Source organism: Schistocerca serialis, chromosome 2, assembly GCF_023864345.2.
Source record: "Schistocerca serialis cubense isolate TAMUIC-IGC-003099 chromosome 2, iqSchSeri2.2, whole genome shotgun sequence".
Lineage (NCBI taxonomy): Eukaryota > Metazoa > Arthropoda > Insecta > Orthoptera > Acrididae > Schistocerca > Schistocerca serialis.
The window spans coordinates 959,503,827-959,523,645 of NC_064639.1; positions in this window are offsets into that span (position 1 = coordinate 959,503,827).

Consider the following 19,819-nt stretch of genomic DNA (forward strand, 5'->3'; position numbering starts at 1 on the left):
CTAAAAAGAATCACAATGGGATACTGCAATTTTTTCGCTGTCAACAAAAAACACGTAGAGTGCAAAAATTGTACAAATACGAAATCCATAGTATCGGATTCAACCTTAAATGTAATTTCGACGTTGGCAGAGCATAAGTTTGAGTTCAGATCACGCCAATGACATGATTAATAATCCGGTTGTGCATCGAAAATATGATCTGATATAAATATAAAGCTACAAGAATATTAAATCTATAGTGGTAAAATCATGCCACCTTACAGTTTAGTCCGCAGCTCATCGTTAGCACTGCTGTTTCTGGATCCTGGGATCCGAGGTCCGATTCCCGGCCCGGTTGGAGATTTTCTCTGGTTGTGACTGGGTGCTTCTGTTGCATTCATCATTTCATATTATCATCGTCAACATCACTGTCATCGTCGACGCGCAAGAAACTGAAGTAGCGTCAAATACACTCCTGGAAATTGAAATAAGAACACCGTGAATTCATTGTCCCAGGAAGGGGAAACTTTATTGACACATTCCTGGGGTCAGATACATCACATGATCACACTGACAGAACCACAGGCACATAGACACAGGCAACAGAGCATGCACAATGTCGGCGCTAGTACAGTGTATATCCACCTTTCGCAGCAATGCAGGCTGCTATTCTCCCATGGAGACGATCGTAGAGATGCTGGATGTAGTCCTGTGGAACGGCTTGCCATGCCATTTCCACCTGGCGCCTCAGTTGGACCAGCGTTCGTGCTGGACGTGCAGACCGCGTGAGACGACGCTTCATCCAGTCCCAAACATGCTCAATGGGGGACAGATCCGGAGATCTTGCTGGCCAGGGTAGTTGACTTACACCTTCTAGAGCACGTTGGGTGGCACGGAATACATGCAGACGTGCATTGTCCTGTTGGAACAGCAAGTTCCCTTGCCGGTCTAGGAATGGTAGAACGATGGGTTCGATGACGGTTTGGATGTACCGTGCACTATTCAGTGTCCCCTCGACGATCACCAGTGGTGTACGGCCAGTGTAGGAGATCGCTCCCCACACCATGATGCCGGGTGTTGGCCCTGTGTGCCTCGGTCGTATGCAGTCCTGATTGTGGCGCTCACCTGCACGGCGCCAAACACGCATACGACCATCATTGGCACCAAGGCAGAAGCGACTCTCATCGCTGAAGACGACACGTCTCCATTCGTCCCTCCATTCACGCCTGTCGCGACACCACTGGAGGCGGGCTGCACGATGTTGGGGCGTGAGCGGAAGACGGCCCAACGGTGTGCGGGGCCGTAGCCCAGCTTTATGCAGACGGTTGCGAATGGTCCTCGCCGATACCCCAGGAGCAACAGTGTCCCTAATTTGCTGGGAAGTGGCGGTGCGGTCCCCTACGGCACTGCGTAGGATCCTACGGTCTTGGCGTGCATCCGTGCGTCGCTGCGGTCCGGTCCCAGGTCGACGGGCACGTGCACCTTCCGCCGACCACTGGCGACAACATCGATGTACTGTGGAGACCTCACGCCCCACGTGTTGAGCAATTCGGCGGTACGTCCACCCGGCCTCCCGCATGCCCACTCTACGCCCTCGCTCAAAGTCCGTCAACTGCACATACGGTTCACGTCCACGCTGTCGCGGCATGCTACCAGTGTTAAAGACTGCGATGGAGCTCCGTATGCCACGGCAAACTGGCTGACACAGACGGCGGCAGTGCACAAATGCTGCGCAGCTAGCGCCATTCGACGGCCAACACCGCGGTTCCTGGTGTGTCCGCTGTGCCGTGCGTGTGATCATTGCTTGTACAGCCCTCTCGCAGTGTCCGGAGCAAGTATGGTGGGTCTGACACACCGGTGTCAATGTGTTCTTTTTTCCATTTCCAGGAGTGTAGAAAGACTTCCGCTGGGTGGCCGGACTACCCCAGTTCCTATCTCCCCGCTAATAATGGCGTACGATTATTTTATTCGATACTTCCCATTTATGTACCAAATCACAACACAAGCAAGTAATATTTACAAATGAAAAATTTTGGTTAAATTACAAGTACACTACTGGCCATTAAAATTGGTACATCAAGAAGGAATGCAGATGATAAACGGGTATTCATTGGACATATATATTATACTATAACTGACATGTGATTACAATTTCACGCAATTTGGGTGCATAGATCCTGAGAAATCAGTACCCAGAACAACCACCTTTCGCCGTAATAACGGCCTTGACACGCCTGGGCATTGAGTCATACAGAGCTTGGATGGCGTGTACAGGTACAGCTGCCCGTGTAGCTTTACCCCGATACCACAATTCATCAAGAGTAGTGACTGACGTATTGTGACGAGCCAGTTGCTCGGCCACCATTGACTAGACGTTTTCAGTTGGTGAGAGATCTGGAGAATGTGCTGGCCAGGGCAGCAGTGCCCGTACAGGATGTGCAACATGCGGTCGTGCATTATCCTGCTGAAATGTAAGGTTTCGCATGGATTGAATAAAGGGTACAGTCACGGGTCGTAACACATCGGAAATGTAGCGTCCACTGTTCAAAGTGCCGTCAATGCGAACAAGAGGTGACCGAGACGTGTCACCAATGGCACCCCATACCATCACGCCGGGTGATACGCCAGTATGGCGATGATGAATACACGCTTCCAATGTGCGTTCACCACGATGTCACCAAACACGGATGCGACCATCATGATGCTGTAAACAGAACCTGGATTCATCTAAAAAATGCCGTTTTGACGTTCGTGCACACAGGTTCGTCGTTGAGTACACCATCGCAGCATCAAGGGTAACCTCAGCCATGGTCTCCGAGCTGATAGTCCATGCTGCTGCGAACGTCGTCGAACTGTTCGTGCAGATGGTTGTTGTCTTTCAAACGTCCCCATCTGTTGAGTCAGGGATGTAGATGTGACTGCACGATCCGTTACAGCGATGCGGATAAGATGCCTGTCATCTCGACTGGTAGTGATGCGAGGCCGTTGGGATCCAGCGCTGCGGTCCGTATTACCCTCCTGAACCCACCGATTCCATATTCTGTTTACAGTCATTGGATCTCGACCAACGCGAGCTGCAATGTCGCGATACGGTAAACCGCAATCGCGATAGGCTACAATCCGACCTTTATCAAAGTCGGAAACGTGATGGTACGCATTTCTCCTCCTTACACGAGGCATCACAACAACGTTTCACCAGGCAACGCTGGTCAACTGCTGTTTGTGTATGAGAAATCGGCTGGAAACTGTCCACATGTCAGCACGTTTTAGGTGTCGCCACCGGCGCCAACCTTGTGTGAATGCTCTGAAAAGCTAATCAGTTGCATATCTCAGCATCTTCTTCTTGTCGGCTAAATTTCGCGTCTGTAGCACATAATCTTCGTGGTGTTGCAATTTTAATGGCCAGTAGTATAGTTTGAGGCCAGTATTTGTTAGTTAACATTTTTTCTTCCTCTTTGTGTTCTTCCTGCATTCACCTGTTAAGCTGCTTGGTTGAAATTATTTGACCCTTCCATCTTTCCCTCGGTCTTCCTAAAGATCTTCTTTATTAACTCCGGTATTCTGACGTCTCCATTCTTCTGACAAGTTTCTTCCAGTTTTTGCTGCTTTCCTTAAACTGATCGTATATTTTTTCACTGCCAGTTCTTCTCAGATGTCATCGTGGCTCCTCCTGTCGGATAGTGTGTGCCCATCTGCTCTTCTCAGAAATTTCATTTCCGGTGCTTGTATTCTTTGTTCATATCTCGTTGTTCCAGTCCGCGACTCACCCGTATTTCATCGATCGTACTGACACTTCATTTTGCTAATACGAGTGCTTTCTGAAAAGTGATGCCTCCTTATTTTTTATGGGAAGACTCTTAAAGCTTTCTAAATAAAACAAACTTTATTGGCATTCCACATCTTTATTCATCGTGGCCACATATTTATTTCTCTACATAGTCACCCTGGCGACGAACGCCTTTCTCCCAACGAGAGACCGGCTTGTTTGACATTGTCGATGGAGCCACAGGCTCACCTCTGCTTACACTGCTTCGTCACTATCAAAGTGAAGTCTTCTAATGTGTTCTTCAAGTTTTGGAGACGAAAATCGTATGGGACCATGTCAAGGCTATATGGAGAATGATCGATGACAGTGAACCAAAGGCACTTTTGCAGATTCGCAGCGCTCGCATTTGGTCTGGCATTCTCACACCGAAAGACAGGGTGCTCCATATGTGGACGAAATCTTCCAATTCGTACTTTCAGTTTTCTGAGGTTCTCAACGTATCTTGCATAGTTTATGGCCGTGCCCATAGGCATGAATTTCAAATGAACTGCATACTGAACATACCAGAACACTATTTGACTTTGCCTGTTGATGGCATAGTCTTGAACATTTTTGGCGCTGGTGACCCTTTGTGGCGGATCCCCACTGAGAATTTTTGTTTCCGAGGTCAAAACAGTGAACCCAGCTTTCATGTCCTGTTAAAGGTTGTTGAGGAATTGATCACCCTCAAGTTCAAAACTCAAATGAAATTATTGACGGATGTTCAGTCTCCTCCTTTTATACCGGAGTGAGCATTCGAGGTAACCACCATGCAAGAGTTTTGTGTATCGCAGTTCTGCATTGATGGTCTGTACGCAATCTCGTGATATGCCGCAGTTCTATCACGTTTCAAGACTTTTGAATGGAGGTCGTAAAATAATAATCATTCTTGTTGAAAGTAAAGTGAAACAACAACTGCGTGCAACGTTGCTCTTGCGATTCCTCGTACCCAGACGAGCAAACTCAATTGAAACTGTACGGATGTGTGTGTGGTCAGTGCACGATCTAAATCTTTAGAATGGCTCGGTAAAGTCAATAGGGCTGTGGCCGAGCATCGTTGCTTTTAACACCAAAAACCAATCACAAATATTCCTCAAGCCTTTTGTTATAAGAGATAATATTAGGGAAGAAATGTGTAATAAATAAACGATATAAGGACAAATGTTGAAATTAAAAGATTAAATCTCATACGACAATAATGTTCACTTAGCTACATTGCTCAAAGGTAAAGCCAAACATTTATTACAGAAATCTGTGCATATATACACTCCTGGAAATTGAAATAAGAACACCGTGAATTCATTGTCCCGGGAAGGGGAAACTTTATTGACACATTCCTGGGGTCAGATACATCACATGATCACACTGACAGAACCACAGGCACATAGACACAGGCAACAGAGCATGCACAATGTCGGCACTAGTACAGTGTATATCCACCTTTCGCAGCAATGCAGGCTGCTATTCTCCCATGGGGACGATCGTAGAGATGCTGGATGTAGTCCTGTGGAACGGCTTGCCATGCCATTTCCACCTGGCGCCTCAGTTGGACCAGCGTTCGTGCTGGACGTGCAGACCGCGTGAGACGACGCTTCATCCAGTCCCAAACATGCTCAATGGGGGACAGATCCGGAGATCTTGCTGGCCAGGGTAGTTGACTTACACCTTCTAGAGCACGTTGGGTGGCACGGGATACATGCGGACGTGCATTGTCCTGTTGGAACAGCAAGTTCCCTTGCCGGTCTAGGAATGGTAGAACGATGGGTCCGATGACGGTTTGGATGTACCGTGCACTATTCAGTGTCCCCTCGACGATCACCAGTGGTGTACGGCCAGTGTAGGAGATCGCTCCCCACACCATGATGCCGGGTGTTGGCCCTGTGTGCCTCGGTCGTATGCAGTCCTGATTGTGGCGCTCACCTGCACGGCGCCAAACACGCATACGACCATCATTGGCACCAAGGCAGAAGCGACTCTCATCGCTGAAGACGACACGTCTCCATTCGTCCCTCCATTCACGCCTGTCGCGACACCACTGGAGGCGGGCTGCACGATGTTGGGGCGTGAGCGGAAGACGGCCTAACGGTGTGCGGGACCGTAGCCCAGCCACATGGAGATGGTTGCGAATGCTCCTCGCCGATACCCCAGGAGCAACAGTGTCCCTAATTTGCTGGGAAGTGGCGGTGCGGTCCCCTACGGCACTGCGTAGGATCCTACGGTCTTGGCGTGCATCCGGTCCGGTCCCAGGTCGACGGGCACGTGCACCTTCCGCCGACCACTGGCGACAACATCGATGTACTGTGGAGACCTCACGCCCCACGTGTTGAGCAATTCGGCGGTACGTCCACCCGGCCTCCCGCATGCCCACTATACGCCCTCGCTCAAAGTCCGCCAACTGCACATACGGTTCACGTCCACTCTGTCGCGGCATGCTACCAGTGTTAAAGACTGCGATGGAGCTCCGTATGCCACGGCAAACTGGCTGACACTGACGGCGGCGGTGCACAAATGCTGCGCAGCTAGCGCCATTCGACGGCCAACACCGCGGTTCCTGGTGTGTCCGCTGTGCCGTGCGTGTGATCATTGCTTGTACAGCCCTCTCGCAGTGTCCGGAGCAAGTATGGTGGGTCTGACACACTGGTGTCAATGTGTTCTTTTTTCCATTTCCAGGAGTGTATATGTATGGTGGTCTTACACAGACAAATTTTATAAATCATTTCAACACTATTTAAACGAGTTGTGTAAAAAATACTTATTTAGTGGAAAATGTAGTTACACAGGGGAAAATGTAGTTGTAAAGTGAAAAATATAATTACTTAGTGCAGAACCTAGTTACGTAGTACAAAATACAGTTACGTAGCCCAGGCAGAGCTTTTACAAACAGTAGCAAAATATTAAAGTTCATGAGCATAAATCTCACTTACTTTCACATCGAAAATTAAGGCTCATTAATCACAATGCGATACGATATTGCAATGCCTGTGTTACTACGAATTAAGATGCAAAATTCCTTCGCACATGCATTCCACAATACAGCTCATGGCTGTCCATATTCAAAACTGCGAATACATTTCTTTTGTTTCAAAACGGCTGTAAGTCGCCGCAGTGCATTTTACCTTCGGTCATGTCTCCCCTGTCCGAGAATATACATAATGGATGCATGAGTACAAGTTCTAGACACATGGTTGACGACATGTGGAAGTTTGGGTCTGGTCGTGAGTCAAATAGTAAGGGGACCGCTCGCGGTAAGTGTGAAATCCGGGTTCGAGACCCTGACCGGCACAAATTTTCACTGATGGTTGTCCATATTTGCAACTACAAATACATTTCTTGAATCACAATGTTATCCTAAAAAACATGTAACAAATTCGTCACACAATCTGAAGTAATGAAACTCATCAAAATATCAAACTTCAGAGCTGCCCAAACTGTTTAAATAACGATGACGTTTGCATTGTTGCAAAAGAAACAGACAATACAACACGACGATCTCTAAGTCCCAACAGTATTCACAGTCTATAGCTCACTCCCACGAAACCATTCTTCATACCGGAATATTTCTAACAAATGTTCAGTTAGCGATTACTAGAAATTTACTAAGTTCCGCGAATTACCTCGTATGTCCTTAACTCTGCGGTGCTTTGGCTGCCCAAGTCTCACCAACCTTAACTACTCAAAGCTCGCCGTAAAACGAACCCGCTCCCGCCTCCGAGCGCACCTTTACCCACTCGGTCAAGTGACTACTATCCCACTCAATACGCGTTCTTACAGCTGGCCACCATTTCGGTTTTGAACAATAGAATACATCGAGATAAGCGTTTTCTGGGTATGGTACCGCGTCATAAGGAAAAAAAAAATCTGCTACTGACCCAGAAGAAGGCCACTGCAACCGTGGCCGAAACGTTGGTTTCTCTTCAGCAACAGTAGTTTTTTTTATTTTTTTTTTATTATTTTTTTTTTTTTACATTATGACGCTGTACCATATCCAGAAAACTTTTATGCCGACTGACTATGTCCGCGAAAGCCTACGCAATTTAATAGCGTACATATTCACAGTCAGTTTGCGACCTCATATTAAAATATCTGTACATTATCGTACCACCTGAATGTGGTGCTACAGAAGAATGCTGAAGATAAGGTGGGTAGATCACGTAACTAATGAGGAGGTATTGAATAGAATTGGGGAGAAGAGAAGTTTGTGGCACAACTTTACTAGAAGAAGGGATCGGTTGGTAGGACATGTTTTGAGGCATCAAGGGATCACAAATTTAGCATTGGAGGGCACCGTGGAGGGTAAAAATCGTAGAGGGAGACCAAGAGATGAATACACTAAGCAGATTCAGAAGGATGTAGGTTGCAGTAGGTACTGGGAGATGAAGGAGCTTGCACAGGATAGAGTAGCATGGAGAGCTGCATCAAACCAGTCTCAGGACTGAAGACCACAACAACAACAACTGAATAGACATTTACAAACACTCACCACATCCGGCACTTTCATATGTCTCGATTCAAATTACGGACAACGAATCGATTTTTCAGCACTGAATTATGGTTAGGCAAACTTGTGATTTATTGCTTCGTCGACTGGGATATTCGTGCTGTTTATATATCATGTGTTCATGTTTGTAGATCGTAGTTGCAGCACACTTTGTGATATGGTGTCCAAGCCCCTCGGGATAAATTACGTGGCAGGACTAGACCAGGGTTCGGGTAAACATCATTCACGATTTGTAAAATATGTATCGTAAAAGGGAATAAAGTGCAAACAGCCAGTCTTACATCAGCAGACTTCCTGCATGTACCGAATGGCTATTGCTACCTAATAAATTTAAAATAGACTGAAAAAATTTAACAATTTAGGAACAGGCCCACGGGCCTTTTAAATAAAACTTGAACAAAAAATAACGGAATTTATTTTTGAGTTTACTCGTTTAGAATAGAAAGTAAATGACTATCAAAGCCAACATCCAGTGTAATTATTATGAGAAAGAGGAAAAGCTGGCCTTCCAGAAATGTATGCTGCAATTCAGATCTACAAACAGGATCCCGCCTAGTATGAAACCAAGAACATGATGACCAATGAGCAAAATTACTTATAAAGGCATCCCATTACCATACTGCCCAACCTCTAAAAGCCCTGATTTTTGTCCATTACGAAAGGATTTTATAACAGCTTCGCCTGTGAAAACAATTAGTTTGTAAATAAATTTTTGCTACTAGTCACGATTTGCTTTTATTCGTATTTTACACAACGCCGCGCGGGATTAGCCAAGCGGTCTCAGGCGCTGCAGTCATAGAGTGTGCGGCTGGTCCCGGCGGAGGTTCGAGTCCCTGCGGTCATCAGTCCCCTAGAACTTAGAGCTACTTTAACTAACCTAAGGACATCACACACATCCATGCCCGAGGCAGGAATGTAACCTGCGACCGTAGCGGTCGCGCGGTTCCAGATTGTAGCGCCTAGAACCGCTCGGCCACTCCGGCCGCCGTGTGTGTTTGTCCTTAGGATAACTTAGGTTAAGTTCTGTGTAAGCTTAGGGACTGATGACCTTAACAGATAAGTCCCATAAGATTTCACACACATTTGAACATTTTTTAACACGACGCGTTTCGGGAAATGATTCCCATTTCCAAGCGTGTAATTCTTTGTAGTATGCCTTTTTACGTAATGTTTTCGATGTGTGAAGTTCTGCTTTGTTTTGCTGAGTAAGTTTCATCACGGTCCAGCTCTGCATTTTCTCAAACATGTTAAACATCACACACAAATTGCGGTGCGATGTGTACTGTGCACTGCCACAGTGATAAACGCCTTTTCTAACGACTCTCACCGAAATTCCTGTGTCATATCCGTGGAACTCTCTCCCTTATTTCGCAGTAATACAAAACGAGGTGCTCGTCTTTGAACTTTTCCAACGTCCACCGTCAATCCTATCCGATGCGGATCCCACACCGCTCAGCAAGACTCCAGAAGAGGGCGGGCAAGCATAGTGCAAGCAGTCTCTTTAGCAGAAATGTAGCGCTTTCTAACTGTTCCTCCAATAAATCGCAGTCTTTGGTTTGCTTCCCCCACAACATTATCTATGCCGTCGTTCCAATTTAAATTATTCGTAACTGTAACTTCTATGTATTTAGTTGAGTTTACAGCCTTTAGTTTTTTGTGTTCCATTTTGTAACTTTTAGCACCTGTAATGCTAATGAGGACAACTTCACACCTTTCAGTGCTTAGAGTCAATTGACAATTTTTCCACACTACAAATATCTTGTATACATCATCCTTCAATTCGTTTTGATCGTCTGATGATTTTCCAAAACGGGAAATGACAGCATCATCTGCAAATAAATTAACAGGGCTGCTCAGATCGTCTGCTAAATCGTTTATGTAGATCAGGAACAACAGGGGGTCTATAACACCTCCTTGGAAAATGCCAAATATTTATTCTGTTTTACTCGATGACTTTCCGTCAATTATTGCGAAGTGTAACCTTTCTGATAGGAAATCGCGAATCCAGTCACACAACTGAGAGAATTTTCCGTAGGTACACATTTTAACTAGAGGTTGCTTGTCTGGATCGGTGTCAAAAACCTTGTGGAAATATAATAATATGGAATCAGATTGACGTTCCTTATCAACAGCTCTCATTTCTTCAAAAATGGTTCAAATGGCTCTGAGCGCTATGGGACTCAACTGCTGAGGTCGTTAGTCCCCTAGAACTTAGAACTAGTTAAACCTAACTAACCTAAGGACATCACAAACATCCATGCCCGAGGCAGGATTCGAACCTGCGACCGTAGCGGTCTTGCGGTTTCTCATTTCTTTGTGAGAATAAAGAGCTACTCGTGTTTCACAAGAACGATATTTTCTGAATCTGTTTTCTGTTTTCTTAGAAGTGATTCAAAATGTCCGAGCACAGTATATGTTCCAGAATACTATTGCAAATCGACGTTAGTGAAATGGGTTTGTTATTCAGCGGAGTAGTCCTACTTCCTTTATTGAGTATTCCTGTGACCTGTGCAACTTTCCAGTCTTTCCGGGCGGATCTTTCTACGAAAGAGCAGTTGTATATGATTGCTAAGTATGGAACTATTGCATCAGCATACGCTGAAAGCAACCTGACTGGTATATAATCTGTACCGGAGGCCTTGCATTTCGTAAGTGTTTTAAGCTGCTTCGCTACACCAAGGGTGTCTGCTTCCAAGTTACGCATGTTGGCAGTTGTTCTCGATTCGATTTCTGGAATATTTACATCATCTTCTTTGTGAAGGAATTCCGGTAACACGCTGTTTAGTAACTTTCCTCTAACGGGACTGTCATCAAAAACGGGACCATTGTTATCCCTCACTGCGGTACTGATTGGGTGTTGCCACTGGTGCAGTTTATATACGACCAAAATCTCTTTGAGTTTTCTGCGAGATTTAGAGACACTGTTTCGTTTTTTTAAATTATTATAAGCATCTTGCGTTGAAGTGTGCGTAACTTTCAAGCTTCCGTAAAATTTTGCTAAATCCTTGGGGATTTTACGTTGTTTTAAATTCAGTATGCGTTTTTTGTTGCTTCTGAAACAGTATTCTGACCTGTTTTATGTATCACTAGGGAGCAGTACCATCTCTTATTAATTTATTTGTTATGTATCTCTCTATTGTAGTCGATACTATATCTTTCAATTTGAACCAAAGCTGGTCTTCGCTTGCATAGAGAGATTGGAAAGAAGGAAGACTGTCTCTTAGAAAGATGTCAAGTGAACTTTTATCTGCTATTTTGAGTAGACGTGTTTTGCGTTTGTTTTTGTTGGGTTCGCAACCTACGTCCTCAAATATTTGCTGCCTGTCTTCCAGTCTCTGTCTTCCTCTACAGTTCGTACCCTCTACAGCTCCTTCCAGTACCATGGAAGTCATTCTCTGATGTGTTAACAGATCCCTATCATCCCGCCCCGTTCATCTTGTCAATGTTTTCCACATATTCCTTTCCCTGCCGATTCTGCGCAGAACCTCCTCATTCCTTGCCTTATCTGTCCACCTAATTTTCTTCATTCGTCTGTAGTAGCACATTTCAAATGCTTCGATTCTCTTCTGTTCCGGTTTCCTACACTCCACGATTCATACCATACAGTGCTGTGCTCCAGACGTAGATTATTAGAAATCTCTTCCTCAAATTAGGGCGTATGTTTGATGCTTCCAGACATCTCTTGGCCAGAAATTCCCTTTTTCTAAGTGTTAGTCTGCTTTTTGTGTCCTCCTTGCTCCGTCCGTCATGTTCTATTTTACTGGCGAGGTAGGAGAATTCCTTAACATCATCTACTTCGTGACCACCAGTTCTCCGATTTATTCTTAATCCATATTCAGTTCTCATTAGACAGTCCGTTCCGTTCAACAGATACGGTAGTCCTTCTTCACTTTCACTGAGGGTAGAAATGTCAACAGCGAATCTTGTCATTGATACCGTTTCACCTTTAATTTTAAATCCACTCACAATCATTTCTTTTATTTCCGTCGTTGCCTCTTCGATGTACAGATGGGGCCAAGGACTACTTTTCTGTCTGTCACCGTTTCAAATCCCAGCACTTCCTTTTTGGTCCTCCACTCACATCGCTACCTCTTGGATATTGTACATTTTGTACATCACCCGTCTTTTCCTACAACGTACCCTACTTTCCTCATAATTTCCAATATCTTGCATCATTTTACATTATCAATTGGCTGTTCTAGGTAGACAAACGCTATGAAGATTTTATTTTTGTTCAGTCTTCCTTCCATTATCAACCATGACGTCAGAACTGCCTCTCTGATGCCTTTACCTTCCCTAAAGCCAAGCTGATCGTCATTTAATAGACCGTCAATTTTCTTTTCCATTCTTCTGTACGTTATTCCTGTGAGCTGCTTGGATGCATGGACTGTTAAGCTGATCGTGCAATAATTCTCGCACCTGGCGACTCTTACCATTTCCGGAATTGTGTGGACGATGTTTTCCCGAAAGTCTGATGGTACATAGCCAGTCACATACATTCTACACGCCAACGTGAACAGTCATTTTGTTGCCATTTCCCCCAATGATATTAGGAATTCCTATTCAATGTTATCTACCCCTTCTGCCTTATTGACCTTAAGTCTTCCAAAGATTTTTTACATATTGCTTCCAATATTGGATCCCGTACCTCTTCCCTTTCGATATTCCTGTTTCTTCTTCATCTCATCATGAGTCAAATCCTCCCTCATATAGGCTTTCAATGTACTCGTTCCACCTATCCCATCTCTCCTTTGTATTTAAAAGCTAAATTCCCATTGCGCTCTGAATGTTACTTCCCTCGCTTTTAATTTCCTGTATTGCTGAGTCCGACCTTCTGACACTTATTTGTTTTTCGATTGCTTGCAACCCTTTCTTTTACTCCTTCCCCTACAACCGTACTGCAATCTTCCATGACTATCGGATTTTCGTCTCTCTTTTACTGAATCAGTCTTTCAATTATCTCATATATTTTATCTCTTCATCTTCTGCTTGCAATGATTGAATCTACACCGGAATTATTTTGTCGGTGTTGGTTTTCTGTTGCTTCTGATTAGAACAACCCTGTGACTGAACTGTGGTCATTAACTCCCTCTCTGCCTTACCTTCCTATTCATAACGTATCCTACTCCCGTTCTACCACATTCTGCTGCTGTTCGTATTCCCATATACTCATCCGGCCAGAAGTCTTTCTTTCCATATCACTTCACTGTCGCAAGATATATATAGATTGAGTCTTAGTATTTCCCATTTCATATTTTATAGTTTCCCTACCACGTTCAAACTTCTGACATTCCACGGTCCGACTTGTAGAACGTTATATGTTCGTTGGTTATTCAGTTTTCTTATGGTCACCTCACAGAGATCCGCGGGGGGACTAGACCAGAATCATTTGCCAAATGGAGAGATCACCATGAAATTTCGTCAGTGAAGCAGCTACTCAATTTGGCCTCATGAACCTGAGTGCGCCGGCCAGAGTGGTCGAGCGGTTCTACGCGCTACAGCCTGGAACCGAGCGACCGCAACGGTCGCAGGTTCGAATCCTGCCTCGGGCTTGGATGTATGTGATGTCCTTAGGTTAGTTAGGTTTAAGTAGTTCAAAGTTCTAGGGGACTGATGACCTCAGAAGTTAAGTCCCATAGTGCTCAGAGCCATTTGAACCATTTGAACCAACCTGAGTGCACTCCTAGCAGTACCGAAATTCGGGAGTCGAACCCGCGCTTCCCGCAATGCAGCTACACACCCTGACCACTGAACTATGAAGGGGGATATACAGACTAACCCTCCCCCCTCTTTTTGAAAGTAAGGGTAGAATTCAATGAAGCTAGGCAGCTGAGCCCTCCAAGACGATGAATTCAAACACGTGGCACTAAATATTCTGAATTGTTTTGAAGACAATAGCGCAATATTTTTCCGGTGAACTCTAATAATTGATCTCTACATCTGCATCTCAGTGATTGCTATTCACAATAAAGTGCCTGGCAGAGGGTTCAATGAACCACCTTCAAGCTGTCTCTCTGCCGTTCCACTCTCGAACGCCGTGCGGGAAAAACGAGCACTTAAATTTTTCTATGGGAGTCCTCATTTGCTTACTTTACCGTGATGATCATTTCTCCCTATGTAGGTGGGCGCCAATAGAATGTTTTCGCAATAGGAGGAGGAATTTCATGCGAAGATCCCGTCGCAACGAAAAACGCCTTTGTTTTAATGATTGCCACTTCAATTCACATATCATGCTTGTGGCACTATCACCCCTACTTTGCGATAATACAAAACGAGCTGCCCTTCTTTGCACTTTTTCGATGTCATCCGTCAGTCCCATCTGATGCGGATCCCACACAGCACAGCAACACTCCAGAATAGGGCGGACAAGCGTGGTGTAAGCAGTCTCTCTAGTAGACCTGCCAACGAATCGCAGTCTTTGGTTGGCTCTATCCACAACATTATCTATGTGATCGTTCCAATATAGGGTGTTTGTAATTGTAATCCCTAAATATTTAGTTGAATTTACAGCCTTCAGATTTGTGTGACTTATTGCGTAATCGAAATTTTATCGGATTTCTTTCAGTACTCACGTGAATAACTTCACACTTTTCTTTATTCAGGGTCAATTGCCACTTTTCACACCAAGCAGATATCTAAATCATTTTGCAACTCGTTTTGATCATGTGATGACTTAACAAGACGGTAAATGACAGCATCATTTGCAAATAATCTAAGAGTGCTACTCAGATTCTCTCCTATGTCGTTAATGTAGGTCAGGAACCTAACTAACCTAAGGACATCACACACATCCATGCCAGAGGCAGGATTCGAACCTGCGACCGTAGCGGTCACGCGGCTCCAGACTATAGAGCCTAGAACCGCTCGGCCACTCCAGCCGGCGATCAGGAACAATAGAGGGCCTATAACACTTCCTTGGGGACCGTTGGAAATTATTTCTGTTTTACTCGATGACTTTCCGTCTGTTACCATGAACTGTGACCTTTCTGGCAGGAAATAAAGAATCCAGTTGCACAACTGAGGCGATATTCCATAGGCACGCAGTTTGGTTAGAAGACGCTTGTGAGGAACGGTGTCGAAAGCCTTCTGGAAATCTAAAAATATGGAATCAATTTGATATCGCCTGTCGATAGCACCTATTGCTTCATGAGTATAAAGGGCTAGTTGTGTTTCGCAAGAACGATATCTTCTGAATCCGTGCTGACTGTGTATCAATAAATCGTTTTCTTCGAAGTACTTCATAATGTTCGAAAACAGTATATGTTCCAAAACCCTACTGCAAATCGACGCTAGTGACATGGGCCTGTAATTCGGCGGATTACTCCTACTTCCCTTTTTGGGTATTGGTGTGACTTGAGCAATTTTCCCACTCTTTAGATACGGATCTATCTGTGAGCGAGCGAAAATTATTGACTGACCGTTGGCTGTTTTGGAAACACGAAAGTGCTTGGTAAGATCTATTAGCACCTCTCAAGTGAAAGGATGTGTTTACCATTCTTCTTGCAGAGAACCGTTAAAAGAACTCATCATGCCATTCACGACGGGAAAACGTCAATCTGTGGCAGAATTGAAGCTGTTTTGATGCAGAAAATGACCTCGCACTATATTAGATGGGAGTTCATAACGTTCAATCCATTCGTTTTGCAGTAACAGAAGACTTCGTCGGAGGTGATAAGTTGGTGTCGCAACTTTCGTATTCTACTTATTCGTTCATCTCAAATAACAGCACCATCTGCGAGACAGTCTGGAGGAAATGGCACATATTAAACTAAGACATAAACATTTCAGCATTCGCATTCTTTTAGTCATAAAAAGTAGCGTCAAAGCACTTTCATTATGTCCCAGTCGGCAATACAGAGACATATTTGTTTCACTGTTGCCTGCTTTCATCAGGGCCACACTGCGACCCTCGCATCGTTATTACCAGTTTTTCGTTCCGCTGCTGCCTGTTTACAAAACAAATATTTTTTCCACAATCAGGCCAGGTCACTTGCTTTCATTATTTCATTTCCTTCTGCTGCATGTTTACAATGTGCAGAACGGATCGACATTATTAATACACGTCTCGCAGAATCCCTGCAATCCTCAAAGAGCACAGTAAAGCAATTTCATTCTGACAATAATCAAAAGGTAATAAGAAGTGTAACAACGACAATCATGGAAGTTTCAGAACTGACATGTATATTTTATTTTCAATTTCTTATATTTAAATATTTTGTCGATTTTAAGTTCGTCACGGACGTAGCACTTCTTGAGTGTAGGGCGTGAGAGCCAAAAATTATTCATGCCGAAAGGCGCATGTTCACTTTAAAATGAGTGTAATACGAGTTAAGTTTTATTATGACGTCTCTTAATCGTTGTAGAAACAATGAAGAAATGAAAAAAGGTTTAAACGTGAATGGTGCACGATGGAAATAGATTCGTATGTTATAATATGACACTATGCGTCTACAAAGGAAGAGTCAGAAGATGTGTAACTGGATATGAGCTGGAAGAATTCGAAGAATTATAGTAACTAAGAATCAAAATAGTGGGAATCAAGATACTGGGGACGGTAAAGCAAGTCACAAACATACGTATCTTTCTCCAACTAAATAGTACTATTGATCCAAAATGGTGACACATATTTGAACTACGAAGTTTTGGCTATAAGTGCATAGCGTATAGTTTTTACTGAAAAGGAATAAAGTGAAGATAAAATAAATGAAATTATGAGGGAACGAGATTAAATACAACTGTAAATTTAGAGGCAGCCTCACAACGAAAGTTAATCAAAATATGGGAGGCAATAAAATACATACAGCAGATTTGGGTATTAAAAAGGGTGTAATTTTTTAAACAAATTAAACGTAAAATGAAAAACAACCCCCTTCTGTCACAATCGCGATTTCATTTTATTGCACGATGCGTTTAGCATCCTGGAGGCTCATCTTCAGGGGCTTTGACGGTATATATAAGATTTTTTTCTTCCAAATTTAGCTTACATCTGCTCTTGGTAAGATTACATTGGTATACTACAAGTGGCATATTATTAAATTAAGTTTAGAAAACTAAGACATATCGAAAAATAACTTACTTTTTCCAGTAGTGGATACATGAGTTTAAAGTACACCATCAGTAGACATGTTTATCTACATTTACACGCTTTACATTATGCGACACATTTGTAAACAAAATTCAAAGAATTTTAACTGTAAAGATGCTTCATTTCTAGAAATATTGAGGTGTTATTATTTTAGTGAAGATAAAAAGCTCTTATTTTATTAATTATATACAAATATCACTCATAAAACAAATATTTATGAATATGTCCGTGTGGTTGTATCTTCTTGTGCAACCATTTCATAATATACAGCCACATCTGACATATTCACAAATATTTGTTTTATTAATGATATCTACGAGTAAATAATAATATATCAGCTTTATATCTTCTCTGAGATAATAACACCGGCCTATTTGTAGAAATGCAGCATCTTTAAATTTAGAATTATTTGACTTATGTTTACAAATGTGTTGCATAATGGAAACTGTGCTTATGTATATAAACACGTCTACTTCTACAGTGTATCAAAACCATGTATCCACTACTGGAAACAATAAGTTGTATTTCGATTTGCCTTAGTTTAGTACACTTATATTCACAGTGTGCCCTTTGTAACTTACCAAGGTAATTTTACCACGACCAGAATTAAACTAAATTTGGAGAAAAAATTGCTGTAGACTCCAAAGCAACTGTAGATGAGCGCCTATGGCTTGATGTGCGTAACACATTGAAATAAAATCACGGTTGTGACTGAAGGGGGTTGTCCTTTATTTTAATTAAATAATGAAGTCACGGATGAAACACTGACAGCAGTGGCCAAAACTAAATAAAATAAAATACCTGTGTTAAGCACTGGTTTTGTCGTCATAATTTCAACCGAAACTGTCACAAAATGTATAACATGTGGAATGGAACTAAAGAAAGGAAATGGGTTATATAAGAACGATAACACAAACCCTTTCGCCTTGATGTTCGGAATAAATTTCTTTTTCATTTCCTTAAATCTTATTCGGCTTCTTAGGCTATCGTCTGACACCCGTGCTCTAGGGGTAGCGACCTTGATTCATAATCAGAAACGTCTTCGGTCCCGCATTGGCGGCCGAAGACTTCCGGCATAAGAAGTCAGCGTCATTCTGCCAACGGCCTTGTCAAAGAGGGCGGAGGAGCGGATAGAGGTTCAGGGTACTCTCTTGTCCTAGGGGTGGGAAATTACCCCTAAAGGCGGAAGAATCAGCAATGATCAACGACATGAGGATGCAGAAGGCAATGGAAACCACTGCATTAAATACACGTAACGTGTATCCACAGGACATGTGGCGTGTAATTGAAGAAGTGTCATGATGATCTCTCCATTGGCAAAACATTCCGGAATAATCCCCCATTCGGATCTCCGGGAAGGGACTGCCAAGGGGGAAGTTACCATGAGAAAAAGATTGACTGATCAACGAAAGGATAACGTTCTACGAGTCGGGGCGTGGAATGTCAGAAGCTTGAACGTGGTAGGGAAACTTGAAAATCTGAAAAGGGAAATTCAAAGGCTCAATCTAGATATAGTAGGGGTCAGTGAAGTGAAGTGGAAGGAAGACAAGGATTTCTGGTCAGATGAGTATCGGGTAATATCAACAGCAGCAGAAAATGGTATAACAGGTGTAGGATTCGTTATGAATAGGAAGGTAGGGCAGAGGGTGTGTTACTGTGAACAGTTCAGTGACCGGGTTGTTCTAATCAGAATCGACAGCAGACCAACACCGACAACGATAGTTCAGGTATACATGCCGACGTCGCAAGCTGAAGATGAACAGATAGAGAAAGTGTATGAGGATATTGAAAGGGTAATGCAGTATGTAAAGGGGGACGAAAATCTAATAGTCATGGGCGACTGGAATGCAGTTGTAGGGGAAGGAGTAGAAGAAAAGGTTACAGGAGAATATGGGCTTGGGACAAGGAATGAAAGAGGAGAAAGACTAATTGAGTTCTGTAACAAGTTTCAGCTAGTAATAGCGAATACCCTGTTCAAGAATCACAAGAGGAGGAGGTATACTTGGAAAAGGCCGGGAGATACGGGAAGATTTCAATTAGATTACATCATGGTCAGACAGAGATTCCGAAATCAGATACTGAATTGTAAGGCGTACGCAGGAGCAGATGTAGACTCAGATCACAATACAGTAGTGATGAAGAGTAGGCTGAAGTTCAAGACATTAGTCAGGAAGAATCATTACACAAAGAAGTGGGATACGGAAGTACTAAGGAATGACGAGATACGTTTGAATTTCTCTAACGCTATAGATACAGCAATAAGGAATAGCGCAGTAGGCAGTACAGTTGAAGAGGAATGGACATCTCTAAAAAGGGCCATCACAGAAGTTGGGAAGGGAAACATAGGTACAAAGAAGGCAGCTGCGAAGAAACTATGGGTAACAGAAGAAATACTTCAGTTGATTGATGAAAGGAGGAAGTACAAACATGTTCCGGGAAAATCAGGAATACA